The 14,186-nt window shown below is 46.0% G+C and overlaps 2 non-coding genes across 2 annotated transcripts; both read right to left on the bottom strand.

The window, feature by feature from the left end:
* Nucleotides 1-2,061: 2,061 nt before the first annotated feature.
* Nucleotides 2,062-2,133, bottom strand: TRNAE-CUC. Its single transcript has one exon. It is a non-coding gene; the product is annotated as a tRNA-Glu (tRNA).
* Nucleotides 2,134-13,812: 11,679 nt separating this feature from the next.
* On the bottom strand, nt 13,813-13,886 carry TRNAM-CAU. The gene has a single exon. It is a non-coding gene; the product is annotated as a tRNA-Met (tRNA).
* Nucleotides 13,887-14,186: the final 300 nt, after the last annotated feature.

Here is a 14,186-nt window from a genome sequence, read left to right as displayed (position 1 = left end):
GGTATGGAATGGGGTAAGAGGATTAAGGAATGTATAAACTAAGGGGTACTACAGGGAGGAGGGAGAAAGGGGTTGCTTCTAAAATCTACTTCTATTACCTATAATACTTATAAGGTAGAAAAAAAAGAAAACCATTATGGGCTTAAGGCATCATTTAGTTGCTGAAAACTTCTTTTCCCTTCAGGGATTTTCAGGATTTTCTTGAGTCAACAAATCATACAGTGGTCTGGCTATTACTGAAAAATCCTCTATCCAAGTCCTACAAAATCCCACTATTCCTAGAAATTCATGCAATTCTTTCTTTGTTTTTGGTAGAGGAATTTCCAACATTCCTTTAACCCTTTCTGAATCTATACTTCGTGATTCACACTTTATAATATGTCCTAAATACTTAACTTCTCTCTCTACCATTTGAACTTTCTTTTCAGAAATTCTTAGTCCTTTTTCAACTAGAAAGTTAAACAATTTCACAGTAGCGTCTTCTACTTCTATCCTCCCCTGAGATAAGTAAATCATCTACATACTGTAGTAACCTTACTTGCGGAGGTAATGAGAATTCATTTAAAAGATTTTGTAAAGCTTGTCCAAATAAAACAGGGGATTCAGTATATCCCTGTGGTAGAACAGTCCAAGCTGCTGTTTAATTACATAGAATCATAGAATAGGTAGGGTTGGAAGAGACCTCCAAGATCATCAAGTCCAACCCCTGATCCAACTCCAATTACTATATCATGGCACTAAGGGCCACGTCCAATCTCTTTTTAAAAACCTCCAGGGATGGTGAATCCACCACCTCTCTGGGTAGGCCGTTCCAATGCCTGATAACCCTCTCTGTAAAGAATTTTTTCCTAACATCTAACCTAAACCTCCCCTGGCAGAGCTTAAGCCCATGTCCCCTTGTCCTATTGTTGGTTGCCTGGGAGAAGAGACCAACCCCCGCCTGGCTATAACCTCCCTTCAGGTAGTTGAAGAGAGTGATGAGGTCGCCTCTAAGCCTTCTCTTCTCCAGACTAAACAACCCCAGCTCCCTCAGCCTCTCCTCATAGGACTTGTGCTCAAGTCCCTTCACCAGCCTCGTTGCTCTTCTCTGGACCCGCTCCAGCACCTCAATGTCCTTCCTGAACTGAGGGGCCCAGAGCTGAACACAATACTCAAGGTGTGGCCTCACCAATGCAGAGTACAGGGGAAGGATCACTTCCCTGGTCCTGCTGGCCACACTGTTCCTGATGCAGGCCAGGATGCCATTGGCCTTCTTGGCCACCTGAGCACACTGCTGGCTCATGTTCAGCCTGCTGTCGATCAGCACCCCCAAGTCCCTTTCTGCCTGGCTGCTCTCCAACCACTCTGTCCCCAGCCTGTAGCGCTGCAGGGGGTTGTTGTGGCCAAAGTGCAGGACCCGGCACTTGGCCTTGTTGAACTTCATTCCATTGGAGTTTGCCCATCTCTCCAGTCTATCCAGATCCCTCTGCAGAGCCCTCCTGCCTTCCGGCAGGTCGACACTCCCTCCCAACTTGGTGTCATCTGCAAATTTGCTGATGATGGACTCAATCCCCTCATCTAATTACTTTCCCTCCTTCTTCTTGTTCCCACACAAAGGTAAAATATGACTTACTATTGTCAGTAATTGGACAACTCCAAAATGCATCCCTCGAATCTAACACAGAATAATAACAGTGAGAAGAGGGAATATGATTCAGAAAACTATGAGAATCAGGAACTGTAGGGTGTCCAGGCTTAACTATTTCATTGATTAGTCTTAAATCTTGGACCATTTGGTAAGTTCCATCTGGTTTCCTTACTGGTAAATGTATGTATGGCCAGTCTTCGTGAACAAAGATTTGGGAAAGGTCTTTTACCTTTCAAGCCTGCGCAATGGATTTTTTAGGTGAGACACAGCGTGCGCTGAACTGAGCCCACCCTTTAATCCTAAGGTTCATCTGCCAGGGCCAAGCGAGCTTGGACAATGGCAGTGAGGTCCTCAGGACGTAGGTTTGTTTAGAGTGACCTTCTCTTAGATGGATGCCCTTACAGGGTTTGATGAGCTCCATCTGCCCGGGGGAATTCCCTGACCGGGGATCGAACCCGGGCCTCGGCGGTGAGAGCGCCGCATCCTAACCACTAGACCACCAGGGGACCCCTTACTGGTAAAATTGGGGTGTTATAAGGAGACATACATGGTTCTAACAGGCCAGCTTGTAATAAAGATTGGATTATAGCTTTTAACCCTTCTTCTCTTTCCTTTGAAGTAGGGTACTACTTCTTGGATACAATCTGACCCGGATGCCATAAAGTAATCTGTATTGGTTCTATATTTAATTTTCCGTATTTCCCAGGTACTGCCCACACATTGGGGTTTACTTTTTCATAAGCCCCTGAGGATAGCTTATGGAGTGTAATGACTGTATTCGCTTCGATTTTATCCTTTACAATATTAATTTGCATACCCACTTTTGCCATCAAATCCCTCCTCAGCAGATTACAATCCCAATTTGGAACTAACAAAAAATCATGCATTTCAAATTTATTTCCTGTGTCTACTAGTATAGGTTCCAGTATATGAACTTTCTCACCCTTCCCACTTATCCCTTGAATAGTAAAAATTCCTTTTGATAACCAACTTCCTTTAGGCATAAAATTCAATGTAGAGCTCGAAGCCCCAGTATCCACTAAGAACTGCACTTCCTCTCAATCAGGGCCCACTAGGCAATTTATCAAGGGTTCCATGATGGTGGACCCCTTATACCCCTAACAATCCATTTCCATTAAAAGGCGGATCTCCTCCTCTTCAGGGTCTCTCTGATTCTGTGGACATTCTCTTTTCCAATGTCCCTCTTTATTACAGATCACACATTGGTTCCTCCCTAACTTAGGTTGTACTTGAGCTTGGTTAGGAAAGGGAGGGGTATTATGAAAGGATCTGGGGGTCCAGTCTCTCCCTCTTGCTCCCCTTTCTCCTCTCATCCCCCCTCGTTTAGGTTGAAGGATCTGGGCCATTACGTTAGCCTTTCTTGCTTTCTCCTCGTCCCTTTCTACATAAACTTGTTGTGCTTTTCTTATTAGATCTTCTAAAGATTTATTCTGCTATTCTTTCTCCTTTTGAACCCTTCGTCTTATATCAGGCCATGATTGAGTGAAAAATTGTACCTTCAATAAAATTTTAAATGCAGGGCTGTTGGGGTCTAACCCTATCTGCTTTCTCAAGGCATCCCTAAGCCCCACCACTGGGTGGGACTCTCATCTTTCTCTTGTTGTAGAGACATAGCTTCAAACACATTATTCATTCATGGTACTGCTGTTTTTATTGATCTGTCTCAGTTTAATGAGACTGAAGTGTTTTGCTAAGGAGAATGAGTTATGAGGAAGACCAAACTCCTCCCTCTAAGCAATTGTAAATCCAAAATTAAGAGGCTCCAATTGAGGAAGTACGGAGAAAGGAAAAAATAACAGCCCTTTATTAAAGGATATATGTGTATTGGCAGAACAACAAAAGAACACAAAAACAACCAAACAATAATCCTGTACCAAAAAATACCCTTCAAAAAGGGAAACAGTTCAGTACTTTTTGCTTTTTGGCGCAATTCTTACCACGGTCAGCAGGGGGCGCTGTTGGATCACTGGAAGAGCAGAGCCTGCAGTTGCTCTATAGTAGTCAGCAGGGGGCGCTGTTGGTCTCTGATGATCGCTGCATGGGGGTCTCGGCGTGCGGGAGAAAACCAAAAATGGAGATCTTTCCCCCCACACTGAGAAGGGGAAAAAGGGGGCTTTTCCCATGAAACTCACGCTGTCTGCGGCTGACTGTGGCTGGGAGTTCCCCCTTTTTGTCAATGAACACATGCCGCTGCCAACACAGGAGTGGAGGAGGGAGAGGGCAACTTCCTCCCCAAAAAATTCCTCTGCAGGTGGTTCAAACCTCTCTGATGAAGTCTGAGCAGGTCCGGGCTGAGGGCAGAAGAGGGTGCAGGAAAACAGATGCAAGCCGGGGCCAGAAAACAGCCAGATGACCAGGTTGAAAACACAGTGAACCTCGGACCCCTCAAACACACACCTTGCCTGAGTTAAGGCAAAAGTGAAGTGTCCCATTTCCGAGGAGAGAAGAAAAAACTCATCACCCCTCCCCACAGTTTTTTATGAGGACCATCAGCTTGGAATGTAGGCCTGCTAGTTAGTTCTTTTGTGTAGGTCAATTACCCTAGGCAAAACCCCTTCCCCCTCCCTCATTCAACATCTTTCTTTTACAGCGAGGCAGGGGAAAAAAAAATTCCCTGCTTGGTTTTTTAGAACAAGTAAACCTATGACATGCTCTTATTAAATATGCCCAATAATCTCTTAGATGACCCAACTGGACTTGGTTATTCAGGTCCCAATTTGGGTCTGTGGAATAGCATCATCCACAACCAAACCATTCTATCCTACTCCACCTGCAGCTTGTGGATGTTCATCTTCCCAAATTTGCCGTGCCTTTTGTAATATCATTTGCTTTTCCTGTAATCCGAGGAGAATTCCTAGCTAGAAATCCCAATCTTTCCAAGTGTGATCTGCGTTCCCTAAATATTCATCTATTCTCTCCCCTACCCCTATGGGATCCTCTAAATAAGATGGAAGCTCTTTCTTCAATCCTCTTATATCTTGAGTTGTTAGTGGTACTATTACAAACCCAACACTTCCTCCTTGGCCCCCTAACAGGACCTGCCTCAGTGGCATTTGCAAAACTTTCTCTAGCAGCATACTGTGTTCCTACACTTGTCCTTGAGGGAGGCAGGATTGAATTTATTCCTCCCTCCCCCTCCTGCAGCATCAGCAAACCCTTCTCTCTGAGGGGAAACTGACCCCCCCCCCCCAGTTCACAAGCATTCCTCTTGGGTGGGAAACCGACCCCACCTCCGTTCCCCTTCCTCTGAACTATTTTGTGGTTCTGATTGTCTGTCTCCTAGATAAGGTGGAAGCAACACCTGCAACACATCCCACTTTAAATCTTTTTCCCTCTCCCTCTCACCTTCTCCACAATTTTCTTTTTCCCTCATAGGATATAATTACATAGAAGTCTGCCTTAACCACATATCGCCACAACTCCTCTCAGTTGCTTCCTTGCCACTGTCATTCAAAAAGACACACATAAGATTCTCTTCATGAGACCCAAAATGCGGCCACCTAAACCCACAAGGTAGTGAGTACTTTGAACCAGCAAAAATAGCAATATTTTACCATTAAATCCTTAGTCGCACCTTTTGGTGGATTTATACTGCCCCAAAATTCCAGCATTTTACCCAAGGGACTGTCGAGGGGTATACAAGGGTCGTCACCCTTTTTGCCAGATCCCTTACTTGGCTTTTTGCCCTCCCTAGGCCCCCTCCTTTTACTTCCCCCAGCTCTCATTATTACTCACTGGTGAGAAGTCTCAGTCCTTTCCCTGAGGACTCCTTTCCAAATCAAAACAAACGTTCCTTCACCCTATTCTTCCCCTCTCATCTGTCTCTGGATGGTCTTGGTGTTATAAGTAAATGAAACTAGGCTGAAATATAGCAGCAAAAATTTATTAAAGAGTTATATAAAATGCAAATAAGCAAAACAGCGCGCTGGGTGGCCGGGGAGACCCCTGCTCCACTCATGGCAAGCGAATGCAGTGGGCAAACCAGTACCTTTTATACCCTTATCAATTCCCTTCCCACAGTCACTTGTTATCCCTCTATTGGATCCGAGTTCGCAGGTCTGAGTCTGGTTGGTTCTTTTGCAGGCCCGCTTCAGTTGCCAGGTGCTTTTCCTATCTATAGTTTTAATTAGTCCTTCGTCCTTGAGGCCTAGTGTGTAGGTATCTCCAGATGTTCATCCTGGATTTTCTTTATCATTCTCGTACTTGACCCTTTGATCCTTGTCCTTCCCTTCGTTACTTTATGCGTACACTTTTAGATAATATACTTTTAGAAAAACAAGATACAAGATACTTATTCAGCAAGGCACAATAATTCGTCTTGTCAGCTTAAGAACTGCAAGCTGTAGGACTATCAGCTTATAATGTTGTCATGGTTTGAGATTGGCCCCCCCTCGAGAGAGGGAGGTTCAGAGGTGATTGGGTGCCAGGGCAGTGTTCCCTGAAGAGCCAATCATCACTCATGTTGTTCGCTTCTGCTCAAAAATCATATATTCACAGCACCGGAAGTGGTTGGCAAGTTCTGTGTTGGCACTTGGGTTGTTGGTGTCTGCTGCGTGTAGGTGTGGAAGGCCAGGGGGTGGCTGGGCTCCTTCTTCCCCCTCCGGGGGGGAGAGGGGAGCCCTGTGGCCCCCCCCCCCCAGCTCTGTCTAGGCCAGAGCAGAGTTAGAGGCAGCATTTTGAGTGTGTGCAGTGAGGGAAGAGACTCACAGCCACCTGAACCTGACTTGAGGTAAGAGAAGAGAGGCAGGGTTTTGCAGCCAAGCCCTCTTCCCCCTCCTTTTCTACAGCTAAGCTGTGGAGGGGGGCTTTTCTGTCCCTCCGCTGGAAAGTGGAGGAGAGGCTCAGCATTGAAGCTGAGCCAAGTGGACAGGCCGTGGAAGTAGGCCCGGTGCTCGGGAGAAGAGTCCCAAGCGAAATTGGAGACGGACCCCCCAGAGAGAGAGAGAGAAAGGGGCCCGGAGGATGTCTCTGCCACGCAGGACAACCGAAAACCCGAGGAGAAATCCACATGCCAGGACGTGGACACTTGATAAGCAGAACCACACTGCAGCAGCCTATGAATCGAGGTATGAGAGAGAGAGAGAGATCACACAGCGGCAGGAGAGCAAGGACTCAAAGCTATCTTCTCGGACTTCATGAGGAGGAGACACTACAACAAAACAACTGGAACTTGGTGAGGGGGGAGCATTCAGGCCCAGAACACTCCCACAGCGGGACTGGTTACTTTCCAGCCTTGAAAAGGCTCTTTCCTGGACTAAACTTAAAGGAGGGGCTTGAAAGGACCGATTGATAGAGATGTAATATATATAGTTGTCTTTAGCTTGTATAGTATTTATTTGTGTAAATAAATGTATATACTTCCCCTTCCCCTATAGAAGCCTCTGGCCTGAAAGTTTCTCTTCAGTAGTGTTGGGATAATTGTGGGAGGGGGTGGAGAAGCCTGAAAATTGGATTTTTAGATTTCTAACATGGCTCTAACTGCTACAAATGTTGACAGATTAATTAACCATTCTGCAACTTACAGTCTCCCAGCCTTAACAGAACATTGATTACAATAACATATATATAGGAATATAACATGCAATACAATTTGATGAGTAAATTACTTTACTACTACTAATTTATTACATCAGGAACTCAATCAGCTGTCCAATTTTGGCCACTAATGAAAGGAGGTGATCACCAAAACTGTTGGTGTGGCACCTTCAGCTTTTTTCACCAGCTACTGCCCTCAGAGGGTGGAGTCAATCCCAGAATGAGCCACCATTCATTCTGAAAAATAATTCTGATATTAAGAGCGTCAAAAATAGCCAAGAGACAGAGGAGCTAACTAAAACTTTTTTTTGAATAAAAGGGAGAGTTCATTGGGCAATCCCCAATGAGGTCTCTCAACTTAATGGAGGTCACAGCGTCTTTTATCCCTTCTGCCTGAAACGCAGGTCTCTCCCCATTTCTCTGTTGGCTGAGATATGCTGGGTTACAGACTTCCCAACATGCTGTGAGATACTGGATCCGAATCTCACTGAATTATTGATATGGGTCAGAACCAACTCACTGTGAGTGTGTCTGTGTGTGTGTGTGTGTGTAAGGACTGGACCTAGACCTGCAGGTACATGGTAAGGTCTGCCTTATCACATAAAGCCTGCTGAGAGCACATAGCTTGCAGCTAAGAGGTCCGGGTCCTTGAGAGCACATGGCAGAGCTGGAAGGCCTGTAGCCAACATGGCTGAGCCCATGCAAAGCACATGGCAGGGCTGAAGGCCGTGCAACCAGGCTGTTAGTCAAGGTAGACCTGCCTGGTAGCCTGCCCACACCACGCCCCTGGAGCCTGTGACTGGCTACAGCACACCTCACTCTGGTCTGAAAGGCACTGACTGGATATCCTGCCTGGGAGGGAAAACCAAACTGTATAAATACACGAGACTCCATGTGAGTACTGACTCTCTCTTTTCTCCTGCTGCTTGCACCACATGAATCATTCAATCTTGTTGGTAACCATTTTTTCCTTTCCTCTCTCTCCTTCTTTCTTTCTTCTCTCTTTCTGTAGTGGGTTGGTTTTTTGGATTTTTTTAGGCCTTCCTTAGCAACGGGGTCAGAAATCTAAGGAAGTATTCCATATCATCCCTTTCCGTAACACAACATATAAAAGGCGCGGATAAGAGGCTGTATTAGGGAGGGGTTCGAACGTACTAAAGCCTGAAAACCATGACACCGTTGCAAGTTCAATAAAACAGCTATTTATTACAAAGAAGTGGCTGAACTAAATGGGCATCCGGGAGAAAGAGAAAACCAAAGAGGAAATACGACACCCTACTCACTTAGGTGCCATTCATGGGGTGATCTTACCCACTCCAGATACTATAAAATCCTCTGCAGCAGCTGCGTTTTCCGGAGGGTTGGCAGACTCCCACTTCAGCAGGTGTCCTCGCTAAAAGCAACTTGATCCTTCGTGTAGAGCAAGCCAGCCCACACGGAAAACTTGTCTGCTTTTATACAATCCATTGAGCACCTCTGCCCAGGGAGGTGTGGCCAGCACTGCCCTGCCAGAGGTTCCCAATCCCACCCTCTTGGTTATGTAAGTGCATCTCTTCTGCGCATGCGAGAACTTTGGAAATCCCCTAATGCACGTGCAGTATGCTTTGGGGGTCTTTTCTAATTGAGTCGGGGGTCGAGCCTTCCTCCCCTCCTCATCACTTTCTCCTTCAAATGCCCTTGGCGGACAATTAGACAATCACGGAACACCAATTAAAACAGTTTATACAGAAGTTCTCCCTCCAAGGACGAATTCACTGTTTTATCAGTGAACTTGGCAGGGAGAGTATAAACTACTGCAGGTGGTTGGGGCCAAACACAGACCAAAAGTATCAGCATAAATTAACCCCTGATACAGAGGCCTTCGCTCTCTTCTCTCTTCTGGTGGCTGAAGGCAACAGGTCTTTCTGTAGACGGACTTTGCTTGTATAGGCCAGGGCCTGCTACTCAGACCTGCCATTATCTCCGGTCTCTCCGGGAGGCATGGGGGAGTTGGCTGCTGCCTCGCACAGTTCTGCTGTCCCGTTCAGGGAAGTATTTAATTTGTTTTTATACTTATCGGCTAGTTCTCTATTAACGGGTATATTTGGAGGATATTTGTTTTTAGTTTTTTTATTCTGTTTCCCCTTCCCTTTTCCCTTTTTCCCCCTCGGGAGCTCCCTATCCTGTGTACAATATATTCAAATTGTAAATATATGCAATATACCTTTTTTAGGCTAGCCTATGGGAAGACATCCAGACCTAGAGGATGGATGGAACGAATTGCTTCCTTTCCTTAATTTCGACATCCACAGCCTACTAGCCAGTTTCCTTAATGGTGGCATTCAAGGTTTGATAGCAAAGACTCCTAAGATCAACTCTAACCCATACCTAAATTGTTTAGTGGCAATGATACTAGTGGTGAAGGCAGTGAAAATATTACTTAAAATTGGAAAGGTGGTGCTGCATTGGTCCCCTTGTTGTAAGAAAGGCTGAACCTCGAAAGGGATTGCTGGAGCTTTGGGAAGGGTCTTGGAAAGGCCAGTCTCTGGATGGCAAGGAGCATGGGTGGATTTTGGTAAACTGGTAGGATGTGTGGCACCTCCCATTACTTGGGACTTTACGCCAGAACAAGTGTTCGACCCTGATGAGATGACACATTGTTTAAGGGAGGGGTGTCTTTCATATGACGACCCAAACATGCAATTCTTTGCTTTGTACTGGGGCCTGGCTAGTGCTTATTGAGCAGCCATAGATCACTCTCAGAAAGTTCAGGTCTAGACAGAAACACAAACCACACCACCTGAAACCAGTGATGTCCCTATTAGGTCCACAGAAGTTGGGGTCCAAACACAACTTAAAGTCAATGCCGTTTCTACTAAGTCCACTAGAACTGGGACTCAAGCTAACAACCGGAAAGTCATTGTTGCCCCTATAAAGAAGACATGGATAAGGGAGATCATGGAACTTACAGACCCATCTCCGCGACTGGAACGCACAGAAGAAGAAGAAGAAGAAAGAGGAGAAGAAGAAGGAGCAGAAGGACCTATCCCGTCCACAGAGGAAGTAGCAGATGAAGGACCGGCAGCAACGGACGAAGGAGCAACTGCGAGAGAGGAAGAAGCGGTTGTGACAGAGGAAGGAGCAACTGCAAGAGAAGAAACAGCTGCCAGAGAGGAAGAAACGGTTGCAAGAGAAGGGGCGCGCCCAAAAGAACTAGAGGCGCGTCCAAAGGAAAGTAGAGCAGTATCAAGAGAAAAAAAGGCAACAGGACAAACGACCTGTGGTATATTGTCACTCTATGATTTATATCCTGACTATACATTCAGTGTTTCAAAAGATGTAAAGAAGGGGTCAAAGTGTTCCCCTCAACCTGAGGGAGAATTATCCCTACCCCTCCAGATCCAACCTTCTCTTGGAGGCATGGATGATTGGATGAGGCCCTTATCTCGGCACCCAAAAGACTACTAGCTACCTCCACCCGCTGGGTATGGCAAACGACGTAAAAGTCCATCCCCACGGCATGAACGACATAGAAGTTCATACCCGCGGCGTGAACGACATAGAAGCTCATCCCCACAGCATGCCCAGTCCCCACCTCCATGTGAGAGATACAGAGAGGAGATGGGAGCGGTTCCACTTAAGAGCGGAAGAGTAAAGAGGGAAGTGGAAAAGATTCTACATGGGAGAGATGGACAGGAAATAATGCGAGAAAGCAAAATTACACAATCACTGACCACAAGAGAGCTTCGAGATTTATGGAGAGATTACATTCACTTGCCTGGTGAACAAATCCTCCCCTGGCTGGTGCGACGCTGGGACAATGGGGCTAATAGTCACGTGATTGAAGGTCATGAAGCACAACAATTGGGATCCATTGCCCGAAACCGTGTGATAGAACAAGAAATGGGAAGGGAGAGAATGGTGTCCAGTCTTTGGCTCCGAATCCTCCACGCTGTGAGGGCAAGATACCCATTCAAGGAGTCTCTGACGAGTTCTCCAAGAAAGTGGAACACTGTGGAAGAAGGCATCCAGTACCTGTGGGAATTGGTCATGCTGGAGATCATCTATTTTGATCCAGACTATTATGACATCCAAGTTCCCGAGAGTGTTCCCTGCACGCAGCCCATGTGGAAAAAGGTAATTAAAGGTGCCCCTAAACCATATACCTACTGCTTGATAACTGCATATCATCCAAAGATGGATGAACCAAGCGTGGATACCATGTGTTCTTGGATAAGGAGCATAGCGGAAAATCTGGAAGACTCCTCCGATCCCCTATACTGACCCACCTATGATAGGGAAAGAATGGAGAGAGATTATGAATACTCCAGATATGAGGACGATCCTAGAGACAAAGATGACAGGCGTTATAGAGATTACAGAGAAAGGCCAATGGAACGATCACAGCGGGATCGACAAAGACGACCTCGACCTAGACCTTGATCCTGGTCACGGTCTCGCTCACGATCTCCATCATTTACACGTCAAAGGAAAGAAAACCCTAAGCGTTGGTCACGTAACCAACTATGGGCATACCTACATAGCAAGGGAGAAAACATGAAGAAGTGGGATGGTGAACCCACTTCCAAGCTTGAAGCTAGAGTAAGGGAGTTGAAACAAAAGGACACTGACAAGAAAGTTGTCTACGTGGTAGATACAGACTTCTTAGAAAAGAAACTGTGATTGCTGAAACACAAGAAAATGGAGGTCCGCTTCGACGACGACAAAAAGGCCTCCAAAAAACCAAAGTCAAAGTCCGACGACGAATCCTCTGATCAAGACCAGTAGAGGGGCCCTGCCTTCTGCCAGGAGAAGGAAAGGGACCAAGAAGATAATCGGGTTTACTGGGCTGTGTGGGTTCGATGGCCTGGCACATTGGATCCTCAGAGATACCAGACCTCGATAGATACTGGAGCCCAGTGTACTTTAATGCCTTCGGAGCGTAAGAGTACTGAGACCATTTCTATTTCTGGAGTGACAGGAGGGTCTCAAGAGTTGTCAGTGGTAGACATAAGCTTGACAGGAGAACAATGGGAAAAGTATTCCATTGTGACAGGGCCAGAAGCCCCTTGCATTCTCGGCATGGACTACCTAAGAAGAGGATACTTCAAGGACCCAAAGGGGTACCAGTGGGCTTTTGGTATAGCCACGGTGATTGAAGAGGAGTCCAAGCAATTGTCTGCCCTTCCTGGCCTCTCAGAAGATCCTTCCGTTGTAGGACTACTGCAAATCAAAGATCGAGAAGTGCCAATAGCCATGACAATCGTACACAGATGACAGTATCAGACGAACCGATATGCTGTGATCCCCATCCATAAGATGATCTGGAAGTTGGAGAGCCAAGGGGTGGTCAGCGGAACCCATTCACCCTTCAACAGCCCCATCTGGCCTGTACGTAAGTCCGATGGAGGATGGAGACTGACTGTGGACTATTGTGGCTTAAATGAAGTCACGCCACCGTTGAGTGCTGACGTGCCAGATATCTTGGAGCTCCAGTATGAGTTGGAGTCCAAGACAGCGAAGTGGTACGCCACCATCGACATTGCCAATGCGTTTTTCTCCATTCCCTTAGCGGCAGAGTGCAGGTCACAGTTTGCTTTCACGTGGAGGGGCATTCAGTATACCTGGAATTGACTGCCCCAGGGGTGGAAGCACAGTCCCACCATTTGCCATGGACTGATCCAGGCCACATTAGAGAAGGGTAAGGCCCCAGAACATATCCAGTACATCGATGACATCATTGTATGGGGGGACACAGCGGAAGAAGTTTTCAAGAAAGGACAGACGATCATCCAGATTCTCCTAGAGGCCGGTTTCGCCATCAAGAAGAATAAGGTCAAGGGACCTGCCAGAGAGATCCAGTTCCTAGGGGTGAAATGGCAAGATGGATGGTGCCAGATACCAACAGACGTAATCAACAAGATTGTAGCAATGGCTCCACCGACAAACAAGGAAGAGACCCAAGCTTTTCTGGGAACCATAGGCTTCTGGAGGATGCACATCCCAGAGTACAGCCAGATTGTGAGCCCTCTTTACTTTGTGACCTGTAAAAAGAACAACTTCCAGTGGGGTCCTGAACAACAGCAAGCTTTCAGGCAGATCAAGCAAGAGATTGCACATGCTATGGCTCTTGGACCAGTCAGGACAGGGCCAGATGTAAAGAATGTACTCTATTCTGCAGCTGGAGATAAAGGTCCCTCCTGGAGCCTCTGGCAAAAGGTACCTGGCAAGATGCGAAGGCAACCACTGGGTTTCTGGAGACAAAGCTACAGAGGTTCTGAGTTGGCTGCTGTCTCGCACAGTTCTGCTGTCCCGTTCAGGGAAGTATTAATTTGTTTTTATACTTATCCGCTAGTTCTCTATTAATAGGTATATTTGGAGGATATTTGTTTTTAGTTCTTTTATTCTGTTTCCCCTTCCCTTTTCCCTTTTTCCCCCTCAGGAGCTCCCTATCGTGTGTATAATATATTCAAATTGTAAATATATGTAATTTATATATATTTGATAAAATTCCGTTTGTTCGAGCCTCTTAAGGTTTTTTTTCCTGTGGTTCGTTTTTTTCCCTCACTTGGGAAGAGCGGGAGGGGGGAGGAGACAGCCTGGACTTGGCGGGAGTGCCAGGCCAAACTGATACACACATTCTTATTTGGTGGTCTGTACGGGCATCGAACCCGCGACCTTGGCATTATGAGCACCAAGCTCTAACCAACTGAGCTAACCGGCTCTTTTAATCTGTTTTCTTCTTTTACTCTTTTCCTTCTCTTGTGAATAACTTAAAACTAATGAATTGTGTTTTACTAAAACTGGTATATTGATTGTTTGTGATGGGTGGGTTTTTTTCTGTGGAATGAGTTTTTGTGCTGTTTTAGTAAAATATTTTTTCTTGGTTGTATTTTTACTCCTGTAAAACCTTTTGCCAAAATATTTGATTTTTTCTGACTAAATTAAAAGAATTTCTCTTAGAGAAGAGTGTGTGACTCTTTCTCCGGACACAAATTCAAGGTTATAACAAACCACAAGGCTT

The sequence above is a fragment of the Neopelma chrysocephalum genome, unplaced genomic scaffold (genome assembly GCF_003984885.1).
Source record: "Neopelma chrysocephalum unplaced genomic scaffold, ASM398488v2 Primary Assembly neopelma1_96833, whole genome shotgun sequence".
In the NCBI taxonomy this organism is placed as follows: Eukaryota; Metazoa; Chordata; class Aves; order Passeriformes; family Pipridae; genus Neopelma; species Neopelma chrysocephalum.
This window is presented reverse-complemented; position numbering and strand designations above follow the sequence as displayed.